This window comes from Castor canadensis, chromosome 13 (genome assembly GCF_047511655.1).
Source record: "Castor canadensis chromosome 13, mCasCan1.hap1v2, whole genome shotgun sequence".
In the NCBI taxonomy this organism is placed as follows: domain Eukaryota; kingdom Metazoa; phylum Chordata; class Mammalia; order Rodentia; family Castoridae; genus Castor; species Castor canadensis.
In genome coordinates this window covers 82,928,998-82,937,264 of record NC_133398.1, presented here as the reverse complement: position 1 = coordinate 82,937,264, position 8,267 = coordinate 82,928,998, and the positions used below count along the sequence as shown (strand labels likewise).

General features: G+C 39.3%; 1 non-coding gene across 1 annotated transcript; it reads left to right on the top strand.

The window, feature by feature from the left end:
• Nucleotides 1–7,832: 7,832 nt before the first annotated feature.
• On the top strand, nucleotides 7,833–7,969 carry LOC141415983 (small nucleolar RNA SNORA42/SNORA80 family). Its single transcript, XR_012440922.1, has one exon. It is a non-coding gene; the product is annotated as a small nucleolar RNA SNORA42/SNORA80 family (small nucleolar RNA).
• The last annotated feature ends 298 nt before the right edge of the window (nucleotides 7,970–8,267 follow it).

Below are 8,267 nucleotides of genomic sequence, written 5' to 3'. Positions count from 1 at the left end.
TAACTCCTCATATCTATGTTGTTTAACAGTTTGCTTGGGATGTACAGCAAAAACCTTGATCAATATTATCAATTTCACTTTTTCATCTGCACACAACTTAGATGGTTAACTTCACCACACTGAGGGTAGACTCCCTCTGAGTGCACTCAAAGCTCCTGGGGCATTGTCCATGGGAGGATGCTCTGAGAGGCTGATTGACAGCTTCAGTACTACACATAAACCAATGACAATCACATATGGTTCTTGCTTATGCCTCTTGTTCCTGATAATTGACAACGACAGGCTCTGGATCAAAGCAGTTGAACCCAGCAGGTATAATTTCCCACTATATGTGGCATGACTATGCCTATAGGCATATATCTTACTGAGCATTTATCTTCTCTTTTATGCCACACAAATATAAGGCTGTCACTTTCTGGAACAATAAACTTTCTCTGCCTATGACAGAGTGAAAGCAGATGCTACTAGTTAAAAACATTTTTGAATTTTGTGACTTGGATTCCTTAACCAGGTTGAAAAAAAAATTGTTTTTCCTCTTGGTTTCATGTTTAAACAAGATGAGTTTATATTCTAAACTCAGTGTAACTGTTTATGGAATATAGTCAGAGTTTATAGACCCAGTCTATATTCTAAACTGAATCTAATATATATTACCAACAAATAAAACTACTGTTATCATTATTTGAAATAATTTGATAAATATTATGGGCTTATTTTACTAACACTAATAATTATTAGAATTTAAAAATTATATAAGCTAAGCATTGCTTAGCTTTTTAAACAAATTATTATATTATTGCTTTAGTTTTTAAACAAATACTAACTTATTCATTCTTTATAACAACTCTGTAAATTAGAGCAACAATTCATCACCATTGTGCAGATGTAGAAACTGAGGCACAAAGAGTTTAAGTTGCTATACAACTATGAATGTTAGAAGTAAAATTCAAACTCTGATTGTCCAGCCCCAGAACTCATGCTATTCCAGTCTGTTTTATCAACCATTATCATGTTAATTAATTGAGCTAAATTCAGATGAACAAGTTTTGGTTGATTGCAAAGAAATTATTTAATGAGCTCAGATTGCAATTCTTGGGATGCAAGTCTGGGTCCGAATCTGGGAGCCCTCAACCATGTGACCACTGAAAACACTGGGGCCTTATCCCAAGTTTTGTAAAATAACAAGTTCTATTGTAACTATAAGTGTAAGACTGGCATTCCAAAGAGAAATCGATCCAACAAGTGTTACAATTCCTTTAGGGACAATGAAGATTTGAGATGAAATTTCCCAAAACACTAAAAGGAGATGATTGGTTTTTTTTAGTGGATGAATGCTGAACTTTGCTCATAAAACTAGCCCTGGAAACACTTTGCAAATTTACTATTTTTCTACTTAGTCAGCCTTGCTATTTCTTTTACTAAGCAAAAATTGTAAGATTCAATCTCAGTTGGCATACTACTTATCACTTTAGGTTTTGGTTAAAGTTGTACATTAGAAACATGGGCTCACAATTTCATTTCTCTGTGCACGTTTTTGCCCTATCAACCAACTCCAGAAAGACAAAGGTACAGTTATTCAGGTTCTGTCAGAGTGACTCAGCTACTCAGGCATACCTTATATCTTAAAGTAAGGTAAAAGGGCAGTGTGAATTACCCTACACTGATGCACTGACATGCAGCCGTCATTCTGATGGCTTTCTGATGGCCTTCTCGGTCATTCTCTTTTCTTCCCCCTCCCCTCCACTGACTGTTTTCCATTGCTATTTTCTGTTTTTCTTTTAAAAATTATCATACATTAATAGCACAAGGGGCTCTTTATTATATTCCTTTAACCCTCTTGCCTGCCCCCTTTGCAAAAGTGTTTGGTGGGTTTCATTATGCTCTCATCACATGTATTTATAGATGGATAGATAGATAGATAAAAATATAGGTATGTATCCTATCCTTTCCTTTTCCCCATCTCCAAGTCTCTCTTTTACATTTATGTCTCATTATTTTTGTTATTAATATTACAATTTTAGGTCTAGACTCCATATATGAATGAAAACATGCAGTGTTTGGCTTTTTGAGCTTGGTTTATCTCTCTCAACATGATGATCTTCAGTTCTATCCATTTTCCTGTAAACAACGTAATTTTATGACTGAATAATACTCCATTGTGTATCGACACCACACATTCTTTACCCATTCATTAGTTGTTGAGCACCTGATCTGATTCCACTGCTTGGCTATTGTGAATAGTGTTGTGATACATGTGATGTGCAGGAATCTGTCTTGTATGTTGAATTACACTAGTTCACATATGTGCCCAAAAGTGGTATGATGAAGTCATAAGGTAGATCTATTTTTAATTTTTTTATGAACTCCATATTGATTTCCATAGAGGATGCACTAGTTTACATTCTTACCAATAGTATATGAAGGCTCCTTTTCCCTGGAATCCTCCCCACCATTTGTTGCTTGATTTCTTCATGATTGTTGATCTGTCTAGGGTGAAAAGGAATTTCAGTGTGGTTTTGATTTGCATTTCCTTTATGGCTAAAGTTTTGAACATTTCTTCATGCATCTATTGGTCATTTACACTTCTTCTGAATTGTCTAATTTATTTGTCCATATATTTATTGGATTATTTGTTCTTTTGCTGCTTAATTTTTTGAGCTATTATATATTCTGGATATTAATCCTTTTTCTATTCAGTAACTGGCAAAGAATTTCTCCCATTCTATGGATTGTCTCTTGATTTACACATCTGAGACCTAGCCATTAGTTAGAATTTGTAATCACTTGTAGTCTTTCATTAGAAATAGTCTTAATGTTCTTCAGGATAGTGTGGTGGCTGTTGAGGTGTTATTTCTCACCACTGGACTGGGCGTTACAAGGTTTAGAGCACTGGCTTACAGGTACTCTACCACTTGAGCCATACCCCCTGCCATTTTTGCTGTGGTTGGAGGCAGGGTCTTGCTTTTTTGCCCGGGGCCAGCCTGGACTTTGATCCTTCTATTGTAGGTTTCCCCACTGTTACTGGGAAACGGTAGCATGTCACCCTCCCCAACCTTTTTTTTTATGTTGAGGTGAGTCTCACAAACTTTTTGCCCAGACTGGCCTCAAAACACAATCTTCCCAATCTCAGTCTCCCAAGTAGGTAGGACCACAGGTGTGAGTCACTGGTGCCCGTGCCTGTTTTAGAGGGAGTCTCTCCCAGAAGGATCAGCTATCTGCTTCTGGGCTATTTTCACTATGGAAACTTCCCTTCTTTGTGTGCTGGGAACTGTTGTTGACTGCAGAGAACTTTATGGTCTGTGGATGTGCAAATTCCCACTTGCTGCACACACACACACACACATACACACACACACACACACACACAGACCCCTTTACCCATTTTCCAGGGGCAGTAAGCCTTCAGGTATTGGAGTGACCTCCCAAATGCATTAGAGAGTGGTGGGAGAAGGAAACAGAGCATTGAGTTCTTCACTGACTGGGGGAGAACTGGGAGGCCTAGTGGCTCTTCTTGCTGGTCTCAATTCCTGTAGACCCTGTCCAGTTGTTTGCCAGCCTTTTTGGAGGAGGAGGCTGTGGAAATTTTGTGATTCAAAGGGTCTGGACTCTGGACCCTTCACCCTGATTGCCAACAAACACCCTAAGATGCAGTTTCCAGGGGTGGATCTCAGTGCCTTAAGACCCTAACAATTCACCTCCTTGTTATGGGGAGAAGGCTGTGGGTATCAAGTGACTGAGACCATCTGGTTGCAGAAGTCTGACCCACCTAGAAGACAATAGAGGTAGCCAGGAGGCAGATCCAGGAGGCCAAGTACTGAGGCTCAGTGCTTTGTTTCTGCCTTAATCTCAGCTGATTGGAACTTGCTCCTGGCCAGGTAGAGTGTGGCCTGTGATCAACACACCATCCTTCACTGCAGTCAAAGTTCCTACTGCTTGAACTTCTCTGAGAGAAGATGTCAGATCCTCTCCCTCTTTTCAGTCACCTAGTAATCATACCTGTCTCTCACTCTTACTCTGTGGCAAGGTATTCCAAAACTCCCTGAACTGTGACTGTTCCTTGTTTTCAGGTACCCAGAATATCTTAGTCTTAAACAACAGGCCTTCACTCAAGATGGTACTTTGTTATCGCCCTCTGATGTAAGGGGAGCAACAGAATGTCTTTCTTCACCAAGGCTAGCCTCCACATCGGAGCAATCACTATCTCACAGATCCCCTCAGTGGGTTTAAGGCCTGTAGTATGTATGGGCTTATCTTGCAGCTAAAATTGCCAATATGTCACCAGAACCATCTGTCTGTCCTTGTGATAGTGTCTTCAGGTTCCCCTTTCCCTACTGGGAAGCCAGGGAAGGGCTTGGAACTGTTTGCTGCTTTCAGCTGTTGCCTTATTTCTTCATGCTTCTCTGCCATCATGCTACCTCTCTCATGACTCCTGATGCTCATGTTTCTCTCTTCAGAACACAGCTTCTTCTGTGTTACCATTCAGAATAAAAATGGTGGATGGTTCTAATCTACCATCCTGCCCTGACTTAGCTCTCTTTTTCTTTTGAAATTAAGAATTACGCATAGCCAGGTCCAGGGACCAATTCCTGTGATCCCACCACTAGGGAGGCTGAGGTAGGAGGACTGTGAGTTTGAGGCCGGCCTGGAAAACATAGCAAAAATAAATAAAAGCATGCATAAAGTCCTACTTTAAGATGGACCTCTTAATCTTCCTGCCATATGACTTTCTCTACCAAATGCTGCCAGTTGCTTAAAACAAGGCTGAGTACTTTGGGGACCATGGCATGAGTGTTTCTATTGAGGTGAACTCCTGTCTAAAACCCACCAATCCTAGAATACACATTTGGGAAAATATTGGAATCAATTAAATATATGTAGATCTAGGAGGTCAGATAAGAGTGTGTCTCTTAAACAATTACGTTCTCTATGTGAAAACTGTCTATCAGTCCCAATTTCATCAAATTAATATCTTTGAATACTATTCATCACCATGTGTGCATATGTGTGTACATAATGCTAGCGTTGTATGTTTTTTTGTGTTGTCTGCTCACTTCTGTTTATGAGAATACGATGCCTTTAAGGCTTAGTCTATTTTTTTTCCTTTCTTGTACTGGCAATTGAACTCAGGGCCTCACACGTGCTAGGCAAGCCCTCTACCACTTGACCTATACTCCCACAGTCCTTTTGCTTTTGGTTTCTTTTTCAGGTAGGGTCTCATGCTTTCGCCAGTGTCAGCCTGAGACTGCAACCCTCCTATGTCTGCCTTCGGAGTAACTGGATTACAGGTTCTAGGCACCATATCCATAAAGGCTTAATCTTTGTACATAACTGAAGTCTTATATGGTAAGGTAAGAAAAGTTTAAGGACTTCTTTCTCCACTAGTATTGCTATGAATTTCTATAACTTAATTCCTTTTTGGTGGATTTGCCAACGACAATCCAGGATAGTGCCACCAGTGAAAACTGCATGCTGGCAAATGTGTGGAAGACTCTGGAACTCTTGTAGCATGTTGTCGTGGTCCACATCAACTCCTACACCAGACTTTCTCTGATTTGGTGGTGAAGTGAGAATAGAAAGGTAGAAATAGTTTGTTAGTTATAGTTTAATTTTATTCTTTTCTTCTGAGCATTAAAAACTCACATAAAAATCAGGAAAATAGGAGTGGTTGAGAAAGAAAAAGAGCCAGCAAACTCACAGATGCACAGAATGTTACACCAGGGTGATGAGAGCTATTATTGTTCTACCTCCTTCCTTTTACAGGTAAGGAATGTTGAGGTCAAGATAGAAAAGTGACTCTCCCAGGAGCCAACAGGTGAGTCCATGGCTAATGGGGTCTTCTTGGCTTCTGTAGAGTGGTGTCTCTGTGGAAGAATATTAATGGAGTGTTGTGTGCCTTTTTACCTAACATTGTTGAGCTTAATCACAGGGATTGAGGTCTTGTAGCTCCCTTTGTTTTGGTTTCATTTTTCCATCCTCATGGACCCTATGCGTTCATTTATTCTCTAGAGCTGGATGTCTAAGAAATTTGCTTTATTTAACCCTCAATTTCTGAGTAGTAGATTGAATTTTATGAAGTTGGGGAAGAATACTGAACTGCACAAAGTTAATAGATTGATGGTAAAGAATATCAAAATAAAAGAATAATGGAGGGGGTAAATTTGATCAAAGTACATTATATAAATGTATGGGATATCACATGAAACCCTTTTGTACAATTAATATGCACTAATAGAAAATTTCAAACACCAAAAAGATACAAGAAAAATATAATTATGACAAATTTCAAATATTCTGTATGTACTTTGGGAGCAAAAAGTATTTAAAGAGTGATTTCAAAATGTATAAGTATTACCTATAGTTTGCAAACCTAACTGGTTGAGAGTGTGATAGCCTGGCTGTAGGTTAGATAGCCTGGGTCTTTCTTGCAGCTCATTGCTTACTAATATGAGAACTCAGGGAGGGTTATTTAAACTCTGTGTTCCATCTCTTTATTGGAAAAATAAAGGCAACAGCTACACCCATATTATGGGATTGGGATGTGGAAAGAGTTAATATATGTAAATATATTAATAATTTGCACCTTGTGGTCTTCTAAGCCCTTTGCCATTGGACATGTTGGTGTCATTCCTATCATTCTGTTGCTTGTCCTTGAAAAAGTTTTGAAGCAGCATGGTTTGCTTTCCTTTTTCTTGTATATTCTCTACATATTATTCTTTACATATCACTCAAGATTTCTGCCAAATCCTGCGAGACTGTTTTGTGAATATTTTATACCTTTGTACCTGTTTGTCACAGCAAATATGGAAGGACTTCTGTCTGGCTTACCATAATCTACAAACCAAGGTTTTGATTTTTTTCCCATCCATATGTGTTGGTGAACAGATGTGTGTAAACGACTCCATGGGGCTTTCTGTGTGGTGTGAATATCCAGGCTCTGTGTAACTCTAAACTATCATCACGTTTGTCAGTCCTCTAGGAACCAAAAGGATGTCATCTAAGCCATTATTATTTCAGGGATATGAGATTTGCTTTTTTGACAACTAGCTGAACACACCAAAAAACAAGACAAGGGAGAGATGCTTTCTATCACAATCTTCTGAGAAACAGAGAGGTCTAAGAGGTAGTTGACTTTTCCCATCAGGTACCGTTTTCAGAGTTAGTGTTTCTTTCACCATAAATACAGTTTGTAAGCAACGGCAATGATCCTGTAACTACTTTGTTCAATCCTCCACAGTACCAGCTTCGGATATATCAGAGAGGAAAAGTTAAAGTATCTAGCTGATTGCTTCTGACATAACCCTTGCTCTCTTCTTTTCTTCATTCCCTCAAATATAACACAGTGCATAAAGATAGACTTATTTCTTAACATTAAAAAGGAAGTTGTTAATAAGCAGCCATCAGCTGAATGTGGCTAAGACATTGGAATAAATCTGTGACAATCAGACACATAAAGCTAAAGAGAACCATACAGGTCCAACTCTGTCCTGTGTAGTCTCGGGGCCTGGAACATGGTGCAAAGGGCAAACACTGAGGGAGAAGATTCTGGGCAAATGAAAATATGTTCTTGGCCACAGCTGTGTAAAAGGAAATCCACTCCCACTGAAGGAAGGCTGGGGTCTGTGTAAAGACAGCTAAGGTTCAAGAATGCCGTGGTTAGCACCTTTCACAAGCAATTGTTCAAATATAGATCAGTCTAATCTGTCAGGGATGCTGCAGAAGGGGACTTGCCCTAGCTATGCAGATAAACAAGATCACATCCAACTCTTGCATTTGCAATTTTAGCCTAATCATTAACCCAGCCATCATTAAGAGTGACCTCTTCGAGAGAGAGAGCATGGTAATGGATTTATGGAAGAGTGTTCTCTGTGGGCCTTTCATACTGTGCCTGTGCCAGAGTGAACTGCAGCTTCCAGCCATTGACCAGCTTTCTTGTCTGTGCGCTGGGAGCACTGAAGAGGGTTGCACAATTTGAAAAAAAAAAAAGGAATTACCTTGAATAATTTCGTTCATACATATACATTTTCTTTTTCTTCTTTTTTTAGTGGTACTGGGGTTTGGACTAACATCTCACACTTGTTAGGCAGGTGCTCTACAACTTGAGCCATGCCCTCAGCCTTTTTTATACTTTAGTTGTTTTATGAACAGGGTTTTGTGCTTTATATTCTGGACTGGCCTTAATTACGATTTGCCTGATCTCCACCTCCCAAGTAGTGGGATTACAGCCCTTCGCCACCACATCCAACCTCATATATTCTTTTATACACTCA